The sequence below is a fragment of the Ambystoma mexicanum genome, chromosome 6p, assembly GCF_040938575.1.
Source record: "Ambystoma mexicanum isolate Mex_15411 chromosome 6p, UKY_AmexF1_1, whole genome shotgun sequence".
NCBI lineage: Eukaryota > Metazoa > Chordata > Amphibia > Caudata > Ambystomatidae > Ambystoma > Ambystoma mexicanum.
Window position 1 is genome coordinate 1,482,748,794 of NC_090935.1, and position 21,320 is coordinate 1,482,770,113.

Here is a 21,320-nt window from a genome sequence, read left to right on the forward strand (position 1 = left end):
ATGGAATTTAAATTCCTCTCGTCACCTCCTTACCCAATGTTATGTTGTAAAACCGTATTATATTAAAAGCTGTAATGGTTTTGCACGGTATAATTGCATTGTCTTTGACCTTCACTGTACTACTACACTCCACTGAACACGTACCATTGTGCCGCTACAACGACCGCACACTACCTTATCTAATCGTTAGGCCACCTGTGTCATGATATGCTGCTGTGGTCCTCTGCCAGCATCCTCCTCACATACCTTGTCATCACATGGCAATTAGTCAATGCACATTGTGCACCATCTTTCGGCACCGATGAGATTCTCCACCACCACCCCAGTACACACTCCCCCACTATGCTCCCCAGTACACAAACATTGACTCACCTCTTCTCCCCGCCCACACCCACACACAACATTATAACTAACCCCCTCACTGACTACTCTACCAACCCTTATCTCAAGGCACCCGCCTTGTGGCTTCAACATTTCACCTCGAAACCCACACCGAATCAACCTTGCTCACTCCAACTCAGTAACGCCAGACTTAGATCCAGACTGTCTCACATAACTTGCGCCCAGTGCAACACACTCCACCACCACACCTCCAGCCCACGGCCAACCACGCAGACTCTACCTGACCACCCTGTGACCTCCCCTATTAAAGAATTTAAGGGAGCACTCATCAATTCTAGGTCCCTCACAGCCCACGCTCTCGATATCACTGACCTCATCACCGTCCAAAACCTCGACTTCATCGCCATCACAGAAACATGGCTACATGCCACCTCAGGCCCGCTCCTGGCCCTCGCGATCCCAGATGGCTACACCATCCTTAGAAATGACCGCCAATCCAACCTCTCCAAAGGGGGAGGTGTCGCATTTATACATAGGGATAACATGAATATGAGACTCATCACCAACACCCAATTTAGCTCTGCAGAATCTCTATCAGTTAAACTATCGGTGTTGCATTTATACATAGGGATAACATGAATATGAGACTCATCACCAACACCCAATTTAGCTCTGCAGAATCTCTATCAGTTAAACTATCCCTATCACCGACCAACACAGCATCACTACACCTTATTTACAGACCACCAGGACCTCTCACCTCCTTCGCGGAGGATATTACATCCATCCTTACTAACAACACCAAGCCCAATTCCCAAGTGCTACTACTGGGTGACATCAACCTTGGCCTATCAGATCCTAAGGATCTCATGGCCACCAAGGTTGCTAGTATCATCTGTAACTTGGGTTTTCAGCAACGCATTCTCGAACCAACCCATAACAAGGGTAGAACACTCAATAGGATCGTAGATTTAAACTGTAACACATCGATAAGCTCCAACTCCGCCTCTGCTTGGTCCGAGCACCACATCATCATCTTTCATATACCAGCCACCAACCTCTGCCCTAAACCTATTATAGCTCCCCCTATTCCTACAAGGAACAAAAAGGACATCACTAGGGACAAACTACTCCCCCTCATCTTACCTATTCTGAACAATTGTGCCACACAGCACAACGACCCCACTGTCCTAGTGGACACCTTTAACCAAACATTGCTCAAAGCCATTGACACCATAGCACCGCTCAAACAACGGAAAGCTAAACAACAACCCCATTTGAATTCCTGGTTTACGCCGCAACTTAGAGCTCTGCGCAAAGCAAAACGTAAGGCTGAAGCGCTCTGGAAAAGTCTTCCATGTGCAACTAACAAAGACAACCTTTTCATCGCATCCCTTAATTACAAGGAAGCGATCATACAAGCAAAAAAAGAGACATACAACCAGTGAATCTCAGAAGCAGAATCCAACACAAAGGAGTTATTTAAAATTCTCAAAGAATTAGAATCCCCTTCGCCCATCCTAGACACATGCAGCAAAGACAGTACATAGTGCAATAATATCCAAAATGCTCTCCTTGCTAAAATAACCACCCTACAAGCCAAAATCAATGCCAAACAAAACTCCCTTCTTACCTCCTCCCAAACTAAACTCCCTCCAACCAAGACGGACACCACCTCCTTCACCCAGACCCCATTTAGCTTTGCACCCCTCACCATCACAGAGGTTGAAAAAATCATTAGCAATCTCAAAGCCTCCAACTGCCAAGGCGATTCCTGTCCTGCACCGATCATCAAGGAATCGACACACGACCTTGCCCCTTCATTACCGCCTTCATCAATTCCTCATTTCAAGCTGGAATTGTCCATGACAATCTGAAGGACGCATGGGTCATCCCATTGCTGAAAAAACATACACTTGATCTCTGAGCAGCTTTCGATTTGGTCAATCACTGAATCCTCTGTTATCACTTGAAATCAGCTGCCCACTTTTCTGAAAAAGCCACTAATTGAATCAGCTCCTTGCTGGACAATAGACATATGAGAGTATTCTCACCTACCTCATCGGCAGATCCAACTCCGGTCCCCTGTGGAGTCCCACAAGGGTCTTGTGTATTTCCTACACTCCACAATGTATTTACCAAATCACTGTTTGATGTGCTTGACTATCTGGGTGTCACCTATACCAACTATGTGGATGAGACCCAGATACTCATCCCTATCATTGGTGACTACACCGCTGACTCTAAAGCTGTGAATGACATCTACCAAGTTGCCCAAGCCTGGATGGCCCAACATGAGCTCTGTCTTAACGATGACAAGACAGAGCTCCTCGTCCTTGGCACCCAACAAAGACTCAATAAGCTTGACCCCTTGTTTAACACTTTCAATATCGATGGCAACTCCATCAAAGTATCCAAAGATACTAAAACTCTGGGAATTTACCTCGATGCTACACTCTCCCTTAATAGACAAACTAATGTGGTCGTCGCTGCTTCTGCTTACACATTTAAGCTGATCACAGCCTGCCGTCCATTCCTCTCCACTCAGAACTGCATTATTCTTGCTAGGACTAGTTATGTCCAAACTCGATTGTTATAATGCACTTTATCAAGGCACCAACCAACGCAAACTCAACAAACTCCAGATCACTCAAAATAATGCTATTAAAGCAGCCCTCAACATTCCCAGATCTGCACATATCACTGAAACCAGGAAGAGTCTATACTGGCTCTCAGTTGCCCAAAGGATATCATTGAAATCCCTGGCCATCACTTACAAATGTATAAACAAATGTATAAACAACCAGGCCCCCATCTACCTAGCTTCTCGGTTCTCTCAGTATATACCTTCACAATCACTCAGATCTTCCCAAGCACAGTGTCTCTCGATCCCCAGATACAAACTACAGACAGCTGGAGGTGCTAGCTTCCAAGTCTTAGCTGCCAAACTCTGGAATACATTGCCACTCACGATAGAACCTTGCCTTCTCCCACCCTATTCAAACACAAAGCCAAGCTATGGCTATCCATTGCATTTGACCAATTGATTGCCATCACAAGCCATCTGATCCTCTCCACCTTTTCTATTTTTTTTTTTACAACTACCTCCTTGCCAACTTGCCTGCCAATCTGCACTGCTATGTACTTTACTGCTCTTGTGAACGTTACTTGATTGCTATACCTTACTGCTCGTGTGAATGTAATTGTTTGATGTAACTGTATTCCATGCCATTCATGTACCTGTTGCTCTAAGATATGCGCCCAGTTGCCCTCGGGCCTGGTGCGCTATACAAATAAATAAAAAATACAAAAAAAATAATTATTGCTCTATTCGGGAAGAGCAAGTTTGGAGTACAATATATGGTGCTACGAGTACAGTTATAACCGCAGTGACCTATCATGTCTCGAAAGAAGCCCTAGCTCAAATTGCATTATTGGTTGACCATTAATTTAAATTAATAATTTATAGATCTCCTTCTCTTTTATCATTAATAGTGTTGAAATATGTGACTTATTCAATAATCTGTTTCAAATGATATATGTATTTAATGTGATGCAATTTTATTTTTTGCGCAAAAGGCTTGTTGTATAACCATATGCATAAATAAAAAAACAAAAAATAAAAATATGAAATTTATACTAATTTCATGAGTATGTTCCGCTGGCTGTCATGCACAGACAATAAGAAACAAGTCTCTCCAACCCGTCATACATCAGTTCAACCATCGACTACACTTAACTGAAGTCCTAATAGCTTTATTAATGCATGTTTATAGGGTGCAGGGTCACCTAGATGTACAAGCATCATGCTGTCTTACCTGTTAAAACGGGATGATGGGACCTTGTCTAGACATGAAGGGACAGGTAGGGGAAACAGAGTAAGGCAAACAGAGGCAGAGATGTCATTTGGGGCTCCCCAGTTGTGGTCTCCTTTGCTACACCTGTTGTCTCCTTTGCTACCCCTAATGAAATGTAAAAAGGGTTATTTTTTTCTTTTAGAAATGAAAGCTCATGGGCTGTGGCCAGCACCATGTGGCAAGCCCCGCCCACCTGGTGCCTTCCTGGTTGCAGCTCTTTTTCCCTACTTAAGGAGTCCTCCAGCCTCTTTCCCTTTGCAGATGGGGAGCAGGTGCAAGTGGATCTAGGTCACCTGGCCTAAGCCCCGCCCACCTGGCACCTTCCAGGTTGCTGCTCTTTTTCCCCAATTAGCAAGCCCTGCCCACCTGGTGCCTTCCTGGTTGCCGCTCTTTTTCCCCACTTAGCAAGCCCTGCCCACCTGGTGCCTTCCTGGTTGCCGCTCTTTTTCCCTACTTAAGGAGCCCTGCAGCCTCTTTTCGTTTGCAGATGGGGAGGAGGTGTAAGCAAATCTAGCTCACCTGGCCTAAACCCCTCCCACCTGGCGCCTTCCAGGTTGCCACTCTTTTTCCCACTTAGCAAGCCCCGCCCACCTGGTGCCTTCCTGGTTGCCGCTCTTTTTCACCACTTAGCATGCCCCGCCCACCTGGGGCCTTCCTGGTTGCCGCTCTATTTCCCTACATAAGGAGCCCTCCACCCTCTTTTCCTTAACATGTGGAGAGCAGTCGCAAGGGGATCTAGGTCACCTCGCATAAGCCCCGCCCACCTGGTGCCTTCCAGGCTGCCGCTATTTTTCCCCACTTAGCAAGCCCCGCCCACCTGGTGTCTTCCTGGTTGCCGCTGTTTTTCCCCACTTAGCAAGCCCTGCCCACCTGGTGCCTTCCTGGTTGCCGCTCTTTTTCCCCACTTAGCAAGCCCGCCCACATGGTGCCTTCCTGGTTTCCGCTATTTTTCCCTACTTAAGGAGCCCTCCAGCCTCTTTTCGTTTGCAGATGGGGAGCCGGTGCAAGGAGATGTAACTCACCTGGCCTAAGCCTCTCCCACCTGGCGCCTTCCAGGTTGCCACTCTTTTCCCCACTTAGCAAGCCCCGCCCACCTGGTGCCTTCCTGGTTGCTGCTCTATTTCCCTACTTAAGGAGCCCTTCAGCCTCTTTTCCTTTGCATATGGAGAGCAGGTGCAAGTGGATCTAGGTCACCTGGCATAAGCCCCGCCCACCTGGCGCCTTCCAGGCTGCCTCTATTTTTCCCCATTTATCAAGCCCCGCCCACATGGTGCTTTCCTGGTTGCCGCTGTTTTTCCCCACTTAGCATGCCCCGCCCTCCTGGTGCCTTCCTGGTTGCCACTCTATTTAGCTACTTAAGGAGCCCTCAAGCCTCTTTTCCTTTGCAGATGGAGAGCAGGTGCAAGTGGATCTAGGTCACCTGGCATAAGCCCCGCCCACCTGGTGCCTTCCAGGCTGCCTCTATTTTTCCACACTTAGCATGCCCCGCCCACCTGCTGCCTTCCTGGTTGCCGCTTTTTTCCCCCACTTAGCAAGTCCCGCCCACCTGGTGCCTTCCAGGTTGCTGCTCTTTTTCTGCACTTAGCAAGCCCCTCTCCCCTGGTGCCTTCCTGGTTGGCGCTCTTTTTCCCTACTTAAGGAGCCCTACGGTCTCTTTTCCTTTGCAGATGGTGAGCAAGTGGAAGTGGATCTAGGTCATCTGGCCTAAGCCTGGCCCACCTGGCACCTTCCAGGTTGCCGCTCTTTTTCCCCACTTAGCAAGCCCCGCCCACCTGGTGCCTTCCTGGTTGCCACTCTTTTTCCCTAAGGAGCCCTCCACCCTCTTTTCCTTTGCAGATGGGGAGCAGGTGCAAGTGGATCTAGGTCACCTGGCCTAAACCCTGTCCACCTGGCACCTTCCAGGTTGCCGCTCTTTTCCCCCACTTAGCAAGCCCTGCACACCTGGTGCTTTCCTGGTTGCCGCTCTTTTTCCCCACTTAGCAAGCCCCGCCCACATGGTGCCTTCCTGGTTTCTGCTATTTTTCCCTACTTAAGGAGCCCTCCAGCCTCTTTTCGTTTGCAGATGGGGAGCAGGTGCAAGCAGATCTAGCTCACCTGGCCTAAGGACCTCCCACCTGGCACCTTTCAGGTTGCCACTCTTTTCCCCACTTAGCAAGCCCTGCCCACCTGGTGCCTTCCTGGTTGCTGCTCTTTTTCACCACTTAGCATGCCCCACCCACCTGGTACCTTTCTGGTTGCCGCTCTATTTACTTACTTAAGGAGCCCTTCAGCCTCTATTCCTTTGCAGATGGGGAGCAGGTGCAAGTGGATCTAGGTCACCTGGCCTAAGCTCGGTCCACCTGGTGCCTTGCAGATTGCACCTCTTTTCCCCACTTTGCAAGCCCTGCCCACCTGGTGCCTTCCTGGTTGACGCTCTATTTTGCTACTTAAGGAGCCCTCCAGCCTCTTTTCCTTTACAGATGAGGAGCAGGTGCAAGTGGATCTAGGTTACCTGGCCTAAGCCCCGCCCACCAGGCACCTTCCAGGTTGCTGCTCTTTTTCCCCACTTAGCAAGCCCCGCCCACCTGGTACCTTCCAGGTTGCTGTTCTTTTTCCCTCAATTAGCTAGCCCGACCCACCTGGTGCTTTCCTGGTTGCTGCTCGTTTTCCCCACTTAGCAAGCCCCACCCACCTGGTGCCTTCCTGGTTGCCGCTCTTTTTCCCCACTTAGCAATCCCCGCCCACATAGTGCCTTCCTGGTTTTCGCTCTTTTTCCCTACTTAAGGAGCCCTCCAGCCTCTTTTCGTTTGCAGATAGGGAGCAGGTGCAAGCAAATCTAGGTCACCTGGCATAAGCCCTGCCCACCAGGCGCCTTCCAGGCTGCCACTATTTCTCCCAACTTAGCAAGCCCGCCCACCTAGTGCCTTCCTGGTTGCCGCTCTTTTTCCCCACTTAGCAAGCCCTGCCCACCTGGTGCCTTCCTGGTTGCCGCTCTTTTTCCCTACTTAAGGAGCCCTGCAGCCTCTTTTCGTTTGCAGATGGGGAGGAGGTGTAAGCAAATCTAGCTCACCTGGCCTAAACCCCTCCCACCTGGCGCCTTCCAGGTTGCCACTCTTTTTCCCACTTAGCAAGCCCCGCCCACCTGGTGCCTTCCTGGTTGCCGCTCTTTTTCACCACTTAGCATGCCCCGCCCACCTGGGGCCTTCCTGGTTGCCGCTCTATTTCCCTACATAAGGAGCCCTCCACCCTCTTTTCCTTAACATGTGGAGAGCAGTCGCAAGTGGATCTAGGTCACCTCGCATAAGCCCCGCCCACCTGGTGCCTTCCAGGCTGCCGCTATTTTTCCCCACTTAGCAAGCCCCGCCCACCTGGTGTCTTCCTGGTTGCTGCTGTTTTTCCCCACTTAGCAAGCCCTGCCCACCTGGTGCCTTCCTGGTTGCCGCTCTTTTTCCCCACTTAGCAAGCCCGCCCACATGGTGCCTTCCTGGTTTCCGCTATTTTTCCCTACTTAAGGAGCCCTCCAGCCTCTTTTCGTTTGCAGATGGGGAGCCGGTGCAAGGAGATGTAACTCACCTGGCCTAAGCCTCTCCCACCTGGCGCCTTCCAGGTTGCCACTCTTTTCCCCACTTAGCAAGCCCCGCCCACCTGGTGCCTTCCTGGTTGCTGCTCTATTTCCCTACTTAAGGAGCCCTTCAGCCTCTTTTCCTTTGCATATGGAGAGCAGGTGCAAGTGGATCTAGGTCACCTGGCATAAGCCCCGCCCACCTGGCGCCTTCCAGGCTGCCTCTATTTTTCCCCATTTATCAAGCCCCGCCCACATGGTGCCTTCCTGGTTGCCGCTGTTTTTCCCCACTTAGCATGCCCCGCCCTCCTGGTGCCTTCCTGGTTGCCACTCTATTTAGCTACTTAAGGAGCCCTCAAGCCTCTTTTCCTTTGCAGATGGAGAGCAGGTGCAAGTGGATCTAGGTCACCTGGCATAAGCCCCGCCCACCTGGTGCCTTCCAGGCTGCCGCTATTTTTCCACACTTAGCATGCCCCGCCCACCTGCTGCCTTCCTGGTTGCCGCTTTTTTCCCCCACTTAGCAAGTCCCGCCCACCTGGTGCCTTCCAGGTTGCTGCTCTTTTTCTGCACTTAGCAAGCCCCTCCCCCCTGGTGCCTTCCTGGTTGGCGCTCTTTTTCCCTACTTAAGGAGCCCTACGGTCTCTTTTCCTTTGCAGATGGTGAGCAAGTGGAAGTGGATCTAGGTCATCTGGCCTAAGCCTGGCCCACCTGGCACCTTCCAGGTTGCCGCTCTTTTTCCCCACTTAGCAAGCCCCGCCCACCTGGTGCCTTCCTGGTTGCCACTCTTTTTCCCTAAGGAGCCCTCCACCCTCTTTTCCTTTGCAGATGGGGAGCAGGTGCAAGTGGATCTAGGTCACCTGGCCTAAACCCTGTCCACCTGGCACCTTCCAGGTTGCTGCTCTTTTTCCCCACTTAGCAAGCCCTGCACACCTGGTGCTTTCCTGGTTGCCGCTCTTTTTCCCCACTTAGCAAGCCCCGCCCACATGGTGCCTTCCTGGTTTCTGCTATTTTTCCCTACTTAAGGAGCCCTCCAGCCTCTTTTCGTTTGCAGATGGGGAGCAGGTGCAAGCAGATCTAGCTCACCTGGCCTAAGGACCTCCCACCTGGCACCTTTCAGGTTGCCACTCTTTTCCCCACTTAGCAAGCCCTGCCCACCTGGTGCCTTCCTGGTTGCTGCTCTTTTTCACCACTTAGCATGCCCCACCCACCTGGTACCTTTCTGGTTGCCGCTCTATTTACTTACTTAAGGAGCCCTTCAGCCTCTATTCCTTTGCAGATGGGGAGCAGGTGCAAGTGGATCTAGGTCACCTGGCCTAAGCTCGGTCCACTTGGTGCCTTGCAGATTGCACCTCTTTTCCCCACTTTGCAAGCCCTGCCCACCTGGTGCCTTCCTGGTTGACGCTCTATTTTGCTACTTAAGGAGCCCTCCAGCCTCTTTTCCTTTACAGATGAGGAGCAGGTGCAAGTGGATCTAGGTTACCTGGCCTAAGCCCCGCCCACCAGGCACCTTCCAGGTTGCTGCTCTTTTTCCCCACTTAGCAAGCCCCGCCCACCTGGTACCTTCCAGGTTGCTGTTCTTTTTCCCTCAATTAGCTAGCCCGACCCACCTGGTGCCTTTCTGGTTGCTGCTTTTTCCCCCACTTAGCAAGCCCCACCCACCTGGTGCCTTCCTGGTTGCTGCTCTTTTCCCCCACTTAGCAAGCCCCACCCACCTGGTGCTTTCCTGGTTGCTGCTCGTTTCCCCCACTTAGCAAGCCCCGCCCACCTGGTGCCTTCCTGGTTGCCGCTCTTTTTCCCCACTTAGCAATCCCCGCCCACATAGTGCCTTCCTGGTTTTCGCTCTTTTTCCCTACTTAAGGAGCCCTCCAGCCTCTTTTCGTTTGCAGATAGGGAGCACGTGCAAGCAAATCTAGGTCACCTGGCATAAGCCCTGCCCACCAGGCGCCTTCCAGGCTGCCACTATTTCTCCCAACTTAGCAAGCCCGCCCACCTAGTGCCTTCCTGGTTGCCTCTGTTTTCCCCACTTAGCATGCCCCGCCCACCTGGTGCCTTCCTGGTTGCCTCTCTATTTCCCTACTTACGGAGCCCTCCTGCCTCTTTTCCTTTGCAGATGGAGAGCAGGTGCAAGTGAATCTAGGTCACCTGGCCTAAGCCACGCCCTCCTGGTCTGGCCCCTTCCAGGTTGCCGCTCTTTTAACGTAATTAGCAAGCCCCGTCCACCTGGTGCCTTCCTGGTTGCCGCTCTTTTTCCCCACTTAGCAAGCCCCGCCCACCTGGTGCCTTCCTGATTGCCGCTCTTTTTCCCACATAGCAAACCTCCCCCATCTAGTGCCTTCCTGGTTGCTGCTCTGTTTCCCCACTTAGCAAGCCTCTCCCACCTGGTGCCTTCCTGGTTGCCGCTCTTTTTCCCCACTTAGCAAGCCCCGCCCACATGGTGCCTTCCTGGTTTCCGCTATTTTTCCCTACTTAAGGAGCCCTCCAGCCTCTTTTCCTTTGCATATGGAGAGCAGGTGCAAGTGGATCTATGTCACCTGGCATAAGCCCCGCCCACCTGGCGCCTTCCAGGCTGACACTATTTTTCCGCACTTAGCAAGCCCCTCCCACCTGGCGCTTTCCTGGTTGCTGCTCTTTTTCCCCAATTAGCATGCCCCGCCCACCTGGTGCCTTCCTGGTTGACGCTCTATTTTGCTACTTAAGGAGCCATCCAGCCTCTTTTCCTTTGCAGATGAGGAGCAGGTGCAAGTGGATCTAGGTTACCTGGCCTAAGCCCCGCCCACCTGGCACCTTCCAGGTTGCTGCTCTTTTTCCCCACTTAGCAAGCCCCGCCCACCTGGTACCTTCCAGGTTGCTGTTCTTTTTCCTCAATTAGCTAGCCCCACCCACCTGGTGCCTTCCTGGTTGCTGCTTTTTCCCCACTTAGCAAGCCCCACCCACCTGGTGCTTTCCCGGTTGCTGCTCGTTTTCCCCACGAAGCAAGCCCCGCCCACCTGGTGCGTTCCTGGTTGCCGCTCTTTTTCCCCACTTAGCAAGCCCCGCCCACATCGTGCCTTCCTGGTTTTCACTCTTTTTCCCTACTTAAGGAGCCCTCCAGCCTCTTTTCGTTTGCAGATGGGGAGCAGATGCAAACAGATCTAGGTCACCTGGCATAAGCCCTGCCCACCAGGTGCCTTCCAGGCTGCCGCTATTTCTCCCAACTTAGCAAGCCCGCCCACCTAGTGACTTCCTGGTTGCCTCTGTTTTTCCCCACTTAGCATGCCCCGCCCACCTGGTGCCTTCCTGGTTGCCACTCTATTTCACTACTTAAGGAGCCCTCCTGCCTCTTTTCCTTTGCAGATGGAGAGCAGGTGCAAGTGAATCTAGGTCACCTGGCCTAAGCCTCGCTCACCTGGCCTCGCCCCTTCCAGGTTGCCACTCTTTTAACATAATTAGCAAGCCCCGTCCACCTGGTGCCTTCCTGGTTGCCGCTCTTTTTCCCCACTTAGCAAGCCCCGCCCACCTGGTGCCTTCCTGATTGCTGCTCTTTTTCCCTACTTAAGGAGCCCTCCATCCTCTTTTCCTTTGCATATGGAGAGCAGGTTCAAGTGGATCTAGGTCACCTGGCATAAGCCCCGGCCACTGGGTGCCTTCCAGGCTGCCGCTATTTTTCCCCACTTAGCAAGCCCCGCCCTCCTGGTGCCTTCCTGGTTGCAGCTCTTTTTCCCCACTTAGCAAGCCCCGCCCACATCGTGCCTTCCTGGTTTTCGCTCTTTTTCCCTACTTAAGGAGCCCTCCAGCCTCTTTTCATTTGCAGATGGAGAGCAGGTGCAAGTGAATCTAGGTCACCTGGCCTAAGCCCCGCCCAACTGGCCTGGCCCCTTCCAGGTTGCCGCTCTTTTAACGTAATTAGCAAGCCGCGTCCACCTGGTGGCTTCCTGGTTGCTGCTCTTTTTCCCCACTTAGCAAGCCCCGCCCACCTGGTGCCTTCCTGATTGCTGTTCTTTTTCCCTACTTAAGGAGCCCTCCAGCCTCTTTTCCTTTGAGGATGGGAAGCAGATCCAAGTGGATCTAGGTCACCTGGCCTAAGCCCCTTCCACCTGGAGCCTTCAAGGTTGCCACTCTTTCCCCACTTAGCAAGCCCCGCCCACTTGGTGCCTTCCTGGTTGATGCTCTATTTTGCTACTTAAGGAGCTCTCCAGCCTCTTTTCCTTTGCAGATGAGGAGCAGGTACAAGTGGATCTAGGTTACCTGGCCTAAGCCCCGCCCACTTGGCACCTTCCAGGTTGCTGCTCTTTTTCCCCACTTAGCAAGCCCCGCCCACCTGGTACCTTCCAGGTTGCTGTTCTTTGTCCTCAATTAGCTAGCCCCACCCACCTGGTGCCTTCCTGGTTGCTGCTTTTTCACCCACTTAGCAAGCCCCACCCACCTGGTGGTTTCCTGGTTGCTGCTCGTTTTCCCCACTTAGCAAAGCCCCTCCCACTTGGTGCCTTCCTGGTTGTCGCTCTTTTTCCCTACTTAAAGAGCCCTCCAGCCTCTTTTCCTTTGCAGATGGGGAGCAGGTGCAAGTGGATCTAGGTAACCTGGCCTATGCCCCGCCCACCTGGTGCCTTCCTGGTTGCCGCTCTATTTTGCTACTTAAGGAGCCCTTCAGCCTCATTTCCTTTGCAGATGGGGAGCAGGTGCAAGTGGATCTAGGTTACCTGGCCTAAGACCCGCCCACCTGGCACCTTTCAGGTTTCTTCTCTTTTTACCCACTTAGCGAGCCCAGCCCACCTGGTGCCTTACTGATTGCTACTCTTTTTCCCTACTTAAGGAGCCCTCCAGCCTCTTTTCCTTAGAGGATGGGATGCAGGTCCAAGCGGATCTCGGTCACCTGGCCTAAACCCCACCCACCTGGCACCTTCCAGGGTGCCGCTCTTTTCAACACTTAGCAAACCACGCCCATCTAGTGCCTTCTTCTTTGCTGCTCTGTTTCCCCACTTAGCAAGCCCCTCCCACCTGGTGCCTTCCGGGTTGCAACTCTTTTCCCCGACTTAACAATCCCCTCCCACCTTGTGCCTTCCAGGTTGCCGCTCTTTTTCCCCACTTAGCAAGCCCTGCCCACCTGGTGCCTTCCTGGTTGCTGCTCTTTTTCCCCACTTGGCAAGCCCCGCCCAGAAGGTGCCTTCCTGGTTGCCACTCTATTTCCCTACTTAAGGAGCCCTCCAGCCTCTTTTCCTTTGCAGATGGAGAGCAGGTGCAAGTGGATCTAGGTCACCTGGCCTAAGCCCCACCCACCTGGCACCTTCAAGGTTGACGCTCTTTTAATGCAATTAGAAAGCTCCACCCACCTGGTGCCTTCCTGGTTGCCTCTCTTTTTCCCCACTTAGCAAGTTCCGCCCACCTGGTGCCTTCCAGGTTGCTGTTCTTTTTCCTCAATTAGCAAGCCCCACCCACCTGGTGCCTTCCTGGTTGCTGCTCTTTTTCCCCACTTAGCAAGCCTCTTTTGCTTTGCAGATGGGGAGCAGGTGCAAGAGGATATAGGTCACCTGGCCTAAGCCCCGCCCACCTGGCCTGGCCCCTTCCAGGTTGCCGCTCTTTTAACATAATTAGCAAGCCCCGCCCACCTGGTGCCTTCCTGGTTGCCACTCTTTTTCCCTACTTAGCAAGCCCCGCCCACCTGGTGCTTCCCTGATTGCTGCTCTTTTTCCCTACTTAAGGAGCCCTCCAGCCTCTTTTCCTTTGAGGATGGGAAGCAGGTCCAAGCGGATCTAGGTCAGCTGGCCTAAGCCCCACCCACCTGGCACATTCCAGGTTGTCGCTCCTTTCCCCACATAGCAAACCACACCCATCTAGTGCCTTCCTGGTTGCTGCTCTGTTTGCTGCTCTGTTTCCCCACTTAGCAAGACCCTGCCACCTGGTGCCTTCCTGGTTGCGACTCTTTTCCCCGACTTAGCAAACCCCTCCCACCTGGTGCCTTCCTGGTTGCCATTCTTTTTCCCCACTTAGCAAGCCCCGCCTACATGGTGCCTTCCTGGTTTCTGCTATTTTTCCCTACTTAAGGAGCCCTCCAGCCTCTTTTCCTTTGCATATGGAGAGCAGGTACAAGTGGATCTATGTCACCTGGTATAAGCCCCGCCCACCTGGTGCCTTCCAGGTTGCTGCTCTTTTTCCCCACTTAGCAAGCCCTGCCCACCTGTTGCCTTCCTGGTTGCCACTCTTTTTCCCCACTTAGCAAGCCCCGCCCACATGGTGCCTTCCTGGTTGCCACTCTATTTCCCTACTTAAGGAGCCCTCCTGCCTCTTTTCCTTTGCAGATGGAGAGCAGGTGCAAGTGAATCTAGGTCACCTGGCCTAAGCCCCGCCCAACTGGCCTGGCCCCTTCCAGGTTGCCGCTCTTTTAACGTAATTAGCAAGCCCCGTCCACCTGGTGCCTTCTTGGTTGCCGCTCTTTTTCCCCACTTAGCAAGCCCCGCCCACCTGGTGCCTTCCTGATTGCTGCTCTTTTTCCCTACTTAAGGAGCCCTCCAGCCTCTTTTCCTTTGAGGATGGGAAGCAGATCCAATTGCATCTAGGTCACCTGGCCTAAGCCCCACCCACCTGGCACCTTCCAGGTTGCCGCTCTTTTCCCCACATAGCAAACCACGCCCATCTAGTGCCTTCCTGGTTGCTGCTCTGTTTCCCCACTTAGCAAGCCTCTCCCACCTGGTGCCTTCCTGGTTGCGACTCTTCTCCCCGACTTAGCAAGCCCCTCCCACCTGGTGCCTTCCTAGTTGCCGCTCTTTTTCCCCACTTAGAAAGCCCCGCCCACATGGTGCCTTCCTGGTTTCCGCTATTTTTCCCTACTTACGGAGCCCTCCAGCCTCTTTTCCTTTGCATATGGAGAGCAGGTGCAAGTGGATCTAGGTCACCTGGCATAAGCCCCGCCCACCTGGCGCCTTCCAGGCTGACACTATTTTTTCGCACTTAGCAAGCCCCGCCCACCTGGCGCTTTCCTGGTTGCTGTTCTTTTTCCCCAATTAGCATGCCCCGCCCACCTGGTGCCTTCCTGGTTGACGCTCTATTTTGCTAGTTAAGGAGCCCTCCAGCCTCTTTTCCTTTGCAGATGAGGAGTAGGTGCAAGTGGATCTAGGTTACTTGGCCTAAGCCCCGCCCACCTGGCACCTTCCAGGTTGCTGCTCTTTTTCCCCACTTAGCAAGCCCCGCCCACCTGGTACCTTCCAGGTTGCTGTTCTTTTTCCTCAATTAGCTAGCCCCACCCACCTGGTGCCTTCCTGGTTACTGCTTTTTCCCCCACTTAGCAAGCCCCACCGACCTGGTGCCTTCCTGGTTGCTGCTCTTTTCCCCCACTTAGCAAGCCCCACCCACCTGGTGCTTTCCTGGTTGCTGCTCGTTTTCCCCACTTAGCAAAGCCCCTCCCAATTGGTGCCTACCTGGTTGTCGCTCTTTTTCCCTACTTAAGGAGCCCTCCAGCCTCTTTTCCTTTGCAGATGGGGAGCAGGTGCAAGTCGATCTAGGTAACCTGCCCTAAGCCCCGCCCACAGGGCACCTTCCAGGTTGCCACTCTTTTTCCCCCCTTAGCAAGCCCTGTCCACCTGGTACCTACTTGGGTGCCGCTCTTTTTCCCCACTTACCAAGCCCCGCCAACATGGTGCCTTCCTGGTTTCATCTATTTTTCCCTACGGAAGTAGCCCTCCAGCCTCTTTTCGTTTGCAGATGGGGTGCAGGAGCAAGCAGATCTAGGTCACCTGGCCTAAGCCCCTCCCACCTGGAGCCTTCAAGGTTGCCACTCTTTTCCCCACTTAGCAAGCCCCGCCAACCTGGTGCCTTCTTGGTTGCCGTTCTTTTTCACCACTTAGCATGCTTCGCCCACCTGTTGCATTCCTGGTTGACGCTCTATTTCCCTACTTAAGGAGCCCTCCAGCCTCTTTTCCTTTGCATATGGAGAGCAGGTTCAAGTGGATCTAGGTCACCTGGCATAAGCCCCGGCCACTGGGTGCCTTCCAGGCTGCTGCTATTTTTCCCCACTTAGCAAGCCCCGCCCTCCTGGTGCCTTCCTGGTTGCCACTCTATTTCCCTACTTAAGGAGCCCTCCAGCCTCTTTTCCTTTGCAGATGGAGAGCAGGTGCAAGTGGATCTAGGTCACCTGGCCTAAGACCCGCCCACCTGGCCCCTTCCAGGTTGCCGCTCTTTTAACGCAATTAGCAAGCTCCACCCACCTGGTGCCTTCCTGTTTGCCTCTCTTTTTCCCCACTTAGCAAGCTCCGCCCACCTGGTGCCTTCCTGGTTGCTGCTCTTTTTCCCTATTTATGGAGCCCTCCAGCCTCTTTTCCTTTGAGGATGGGAAGCAGGTCCAAGCGGATCTAGGTCACCTGGCCTAATCCCCACCCACCTGGCACCTTCCAGGTTGCCGCTCATTTCCCCACCTAGCAAGCCCCTCCCACCTGGCGCCTTCCTGGTTGCTGCTCTTTTTCCCCAATTAGAATGCCCCGCCCACCTGGTGCCTTCCTCGTTGCTGCTCTATTTCGCTACTTAAGGAGCCCTCCAGCCTCTTTTCCTTTGCAGATGAGGAGCAGGTTCAAGTGGATTTAGGTTACCTGGCCTAAGCCCCGCCCACCTGGCACCTTCCAGGTTGCTGCTCTTTTTCCCCACTCAGCAAGCCCAGCCCTCCTGGTGCCTTCCAGGTAGCTGTTCTTTTTCCTCAATTAGCAAGCCCCACCCACCTGGTGCCTTCCTGGTTGCTGCTATTTTTCCCCACTTAGCAAGCCTCTTTTGCTTTGCAGATGGGGAGCAGGTGCAAGAGGATCTAGGTCACCTGGCCTAAGCCCCGCCCACCTGGCACCTTCCAGGTTGCCGCTCTTTTTCCCCACTTAGCAAGCCCCGCCCACCTGGTGCCTTCCTGGTTGCTGCTCTTTTTCCCCACTTAGCAAGCCCCGCCCACATCGTACCTTCCTGGTTTTCGCTCTTTTTCCCTACTTAAGGAGCCCTCCAGCCTCTTTTCATTTGCAGATGGGGAGCAGGTGCAAGCAGATCTAAGTCACCTGGCATAAGCCCTGCCCACCATGCGCCTTGCAGGCTGCCACTATTTCTCCCAATTTAGCAAGCCCCCCCACCTAGTGCCTTCCTGGTTGCCACTCTATTTCCCTACTTAAGGAGCCCTCCTGCGTCTTTTCCTTTACAGATGGAGAGCAGGTGCAAGTGAATCTAGGTCACCTGGCCTAAGACCCGCCCACCTGGCACCTTCCAGGTTGCTGCTCTTTTTCCGCACTTAGCAAGCCCCTCCCACCTGGCGCTTTCCTGGTTGCTGCTCTTTTTCCCCAATTAGCATGCCCTGCCCACCTGATGCCTTCCTGGTTGACGCTCTATTTTGCTACTTAAGGAGCCCTCCAGCGTCTTTTCCTTTGCAGATGGAGAGCAGGTGCAAGTGAATCTAGGTCACCTGGCCTAAGACCCGCCCACCTGGCACCTTCCAGGTTGCTGCTCTTTTTCCGCACTTAGCAAGCCCCTCCCACCTGGCGCTTTCCTGGTTGCTGCTCTTTTTCCCCAATTAGCATGCCCTGCCTGTCAGGCTTTCTCAAATCTGATGTTGTCCCCGGAAGCTGCTGAACCCCCGCAGTCCCCTTTGGATGCTAACCTCTTAACTGGTATCAAACAGTTCAGTTGAGAGCACCCCCAAGGGAAAGGGGGAAAATGGGACAAAATAATAAACTTCAGGTTTTGCTCAGCTTCTTTATCTGCCAACCTGTTGGTGAAAATAACAACAATTCCCTTTAGTCACTAACCTTTGAATTCCTTGGCTCTGACTTCTCTTTATAAATTTAAGTAAATAAACACGCCACCATACCTGATTATCCTCTGTGAATAACGTAGAGGACGTGTATGAATTCTACTGAAGAAAACATAAAAATAGAGTCTTAGATGCTCTTACTGATTTCTTCAATTCGGTTTTGCAAAAAAAACTGCTAATCTCTCTCAGTTTAAGGAGTTTGTCTTCAAGCAGTTCAACTGTCTTTTGCCTAAACAACCCGCTGGAAATATTATACATGTAGTTTGTATTGGTGTCTAGCTTCAACACAAATTCCAAGAATGACACTCTAACTATTCAATTTAAAATTGTTTGTTTTCTGAATGGGTAAAAGTGTTCATTAATTGGATCTTTTGCTTGCAAAGAAGATCGCTCGTAAAAGAAGCGTTCCTTTTACCAGAATATGCGCATGCGTGAAGATATTGTTTACTCCTTCTAAAATGGAAGCGCACATGAACAAGGAATTGAGTTCAAAAATGAAACTGGCTTGGGCGCATGCGTAAAGGAATAGTTTTCCACTCTTCTTAATATGAATTGCTCAAACAGGAAAGGAGAAATTCCTCAGTTCCGGAGACTAATCCTTGAAGAGGCAGCCCAGTGAAGATCACGCGCCAGGTTAGAATATTAGTAAATTAAACATAACGCCTCGGAGTCGCGTGGCTACCACACTGTCACTTGCGCAGACAGTGTAAGATTTCTAACGCTAGTCCGACGCTAAGAAAAGCACTGTTACCGAAAAAAAGTACAGTACTCAATAAACTTCTATACGGCCGAAAAAACACACGACGCTAAAATGAATAACAGACCACCACACTCCAATTTGCCAGGTGCAAAAAAAAATGTGACGCAGTTCAATTAATTTAAATACAGTTCTAGAAGTTCAAAAATAAATTCTTGAAAGAACAAAAAGAACTACTATATAAACAAAAACTAAGAAAAACAGGAACAAGTTAATTAATAGTTTTGATATTTAACCCCTGCTTGATAATCATAAAATTCCATAAAAGATAATGAAATCACTTAGCTTGCTTCTTTCTTTCACCGGAACGTTTTCTAAGTTTCTTTTTAAATCTCCAAAACTTTCCTGGTCCAAATAACTAATATTAGGCACAAGGGCCTAACTAAAGTTTTTCTAAAACTTAAGAGCTTCAAACATAAGACCTTCCAGCTGGGCTTCTGACAATGAAAGGCGGTTTAGAATGTTCCAACAATGCCTTTCTTTTACTTCTGGCCAATCACTGATCCTTTTGGAATTCTCCATTTTGACTTGGGAAGCTCTCCACACTCTGCACAGAAAGTTAAGGCCCAAACCATACTTTATGTTAATCATATCCCCATTTCACCTCATTCATCCAAATCCCACGAAACCTGACAGTACCCCCCCCCTTAATGCCCTGTCCCAGGGCCAACTTTAGAAGGATACTTTCTATGAAATTTTGCGACTAATTGTGCACATTCACCTCATCCTCCCATGTACGTTCCTCAGGTCCGAAACCTTCCCAGTCTATTAAATATTGTAATTTCCCTCTTAACCTCCTGGAATCTACAATTCTTTTCACTACAAACTCTTCAGATGAATTCTCTAACTGAACTGGTGAAGGTGGATGTACAACTCTAGTCCCCTGAATAACAGGTTTTAATAGACTAATGTGAAAGGTGGGATGAATTTTCAAGGAAGTAGGTAATTTTAACCGTACTGACACTGGATTGATCACCTTTTCTACTTTAAATGGACCTACAAAACGTGGAGTAAATTTGTTTTTGCCCTTAATTCTCAAATGTCTAGTCGAAAGCCAAACCAAGTCACCAACCTCATATTTAGGACCCAACCTCCTTTTTTGATCTGCAAATCTTTTGTACTTCTGTTTACTATCGAAAAGTACCCTTTTTGCTCTTTCCAAATTCTTTCTCATAGTTTTTAATCGAACCTCAACTCCAGGATTCTCTGACTCTTCAGTAATTTCAAAACTTAAAAACCGTGGGTGAAAACCTCTTCCAAGGTAAAACGGAGACATGTTAGTTGAATCTTTAGCACAATTATTATAAGCAAATTCGGCAAGCCAAATCAAATCCACCCATTCTTCCCCTGCCTGTAGATAACACCTCAGATATTTCTCCAGTTCTTGATTTACCCTTTCTACTTGTCCATTGGTCTCTGTATGATAACCTGATGATAAACTGACTTCCACACCCAAATCCTTACAAAAAACCCTCCAAAATCTAGAAATGAATTGAGGACCTCTATCTGAGATAATTTGATTAGGAAGACCATGCAGTCTAACTATTTCTCGCAAAAAGACTTTGGCCAAAGCGTCTGCAGTAACCTCTCCCTCCATTGGAACAAAGTGAGCCTCTTTTGACAAGAGGTCCACCACAACTAGAATAGATGTACAACCCTTGTCACAAGGAAGATCTGTAATGAAGTCCAGGGAGATTGTATGCCAAGGACGAGGTGGAATAGGCAACGGCTCCAACAACCCGACTGGTTTTCCGGTTTGATTCTTCATTTGAGCGCAAATAGCACAGGTTTTTACAAAATTTAAGATGTCCTGACGCATTTTTTCCCACCAGAAGCTTCTCCTGACCAATTCCAGCGTCTTTCTAAAACCTGGGTGTCCGGACAGCATAGATTCATGACAGTCTCTTATTACTCTCTCTCGCAATTCCAAAATAGGTAAGTAAAGTTTATTTTAAAAAAATGGCAATCCTTTTTCAATTTTTCGAACCGGATCCTTTCGAACCCATTCCTCCATTTGTGCAATTGACATGGACTTTCGAACTTCTTCCTTAACATCCTCAATTTTCTGTATTCCGGCAGAAATAAAACAGCATGGATCGATAATGGATATCATCTCCTTTTCTGATTCCATCTCACTTCCAGGAAATTGACGTGATAAAGCATCAGCCTTTCCATTAAGCCTACCTGGCTTAAATGTCACTACAAAATCATAATCAGCAAAGAACAATGACCATCTTAACTGCCTTGGTGTGAGAGTCTTAGCTGATTTCAAAAAAAGCAGATTTCTATGGTCTGTTAACACAGTCACAGTATGTCTTGCTCCCTTTAAAAAATGTCTCCACTCTTCAAAAGCGAACTTGATTGCCAATAATTCTCGATCTGAGATGGTATAATTTTGTTCTGCCATAGAAAATTTTTTAGAATAGTAAGCCACTGGATGAAGTTGTCCTGTCTCTCGATGTCTCTGAGAAAGAACAGCCCCCATGGCAAGATTCGATGCATCCGCTTCTACATAAAAAGGCTGAGATGGATCTGGATGAATTAAAATAGGGGCCGAACTGAACCTTTTCTTTAATTCTTGAAATGCCTCCTCTGCCTCTGTCGACCACACAAATTTGGCACCTTTCTTTAAGAGTTTTGTTATGGGAGTAATCAACCGAGAAAATCCTTCAATAAATCTTCTGTAAAAATTTGCAAAACCTAAAAAGCTTTGAATTTCTTTTACTTTCGTTGGTTCTGGCCAATCCGTGATGGCTTGAACTTTGTTCGGATTCATCTCCAATCCCTTGGGAGAAACAATGTATCCTAAAAATTCCACAGAATTAGTATGAAACTGGGATTTTTCTAATTTAGCAAACAAATGATTCTCTCTGAGTCTTTGTAGAACCTTTCCCACATGAATTTTATGAGACTCTAAATCCTGAGAATAAATCAAAATATCATCAATATATACTACTACGAATATGTCTAAAAAATCTCTTAAAATTTCATCCATAAAGAATTGAAAGGCAGCTGGTGCATTAGATAAACCGAAAGGCATTACCAAGTACTCATAAAGCCCAAATCGGGTTTTGAATGCCG

The 21,320-nt window shown here is 50.3% G+C and overlaps 1 protein-coding gene across 1 annotated transcript in view; it reads left to right on the forward strand.

Annotated features, from left to right (window-relative positions):
- Window positions 1–21,320, forward strand: part of LOC138511072 (uncharacterized) — a 1,092,277-nt gene that overhangs the window by 542,058 nt on the left and 528,899 nt on the right. The gene's annotated exons all lie outside the window — the stretch shown is intronic.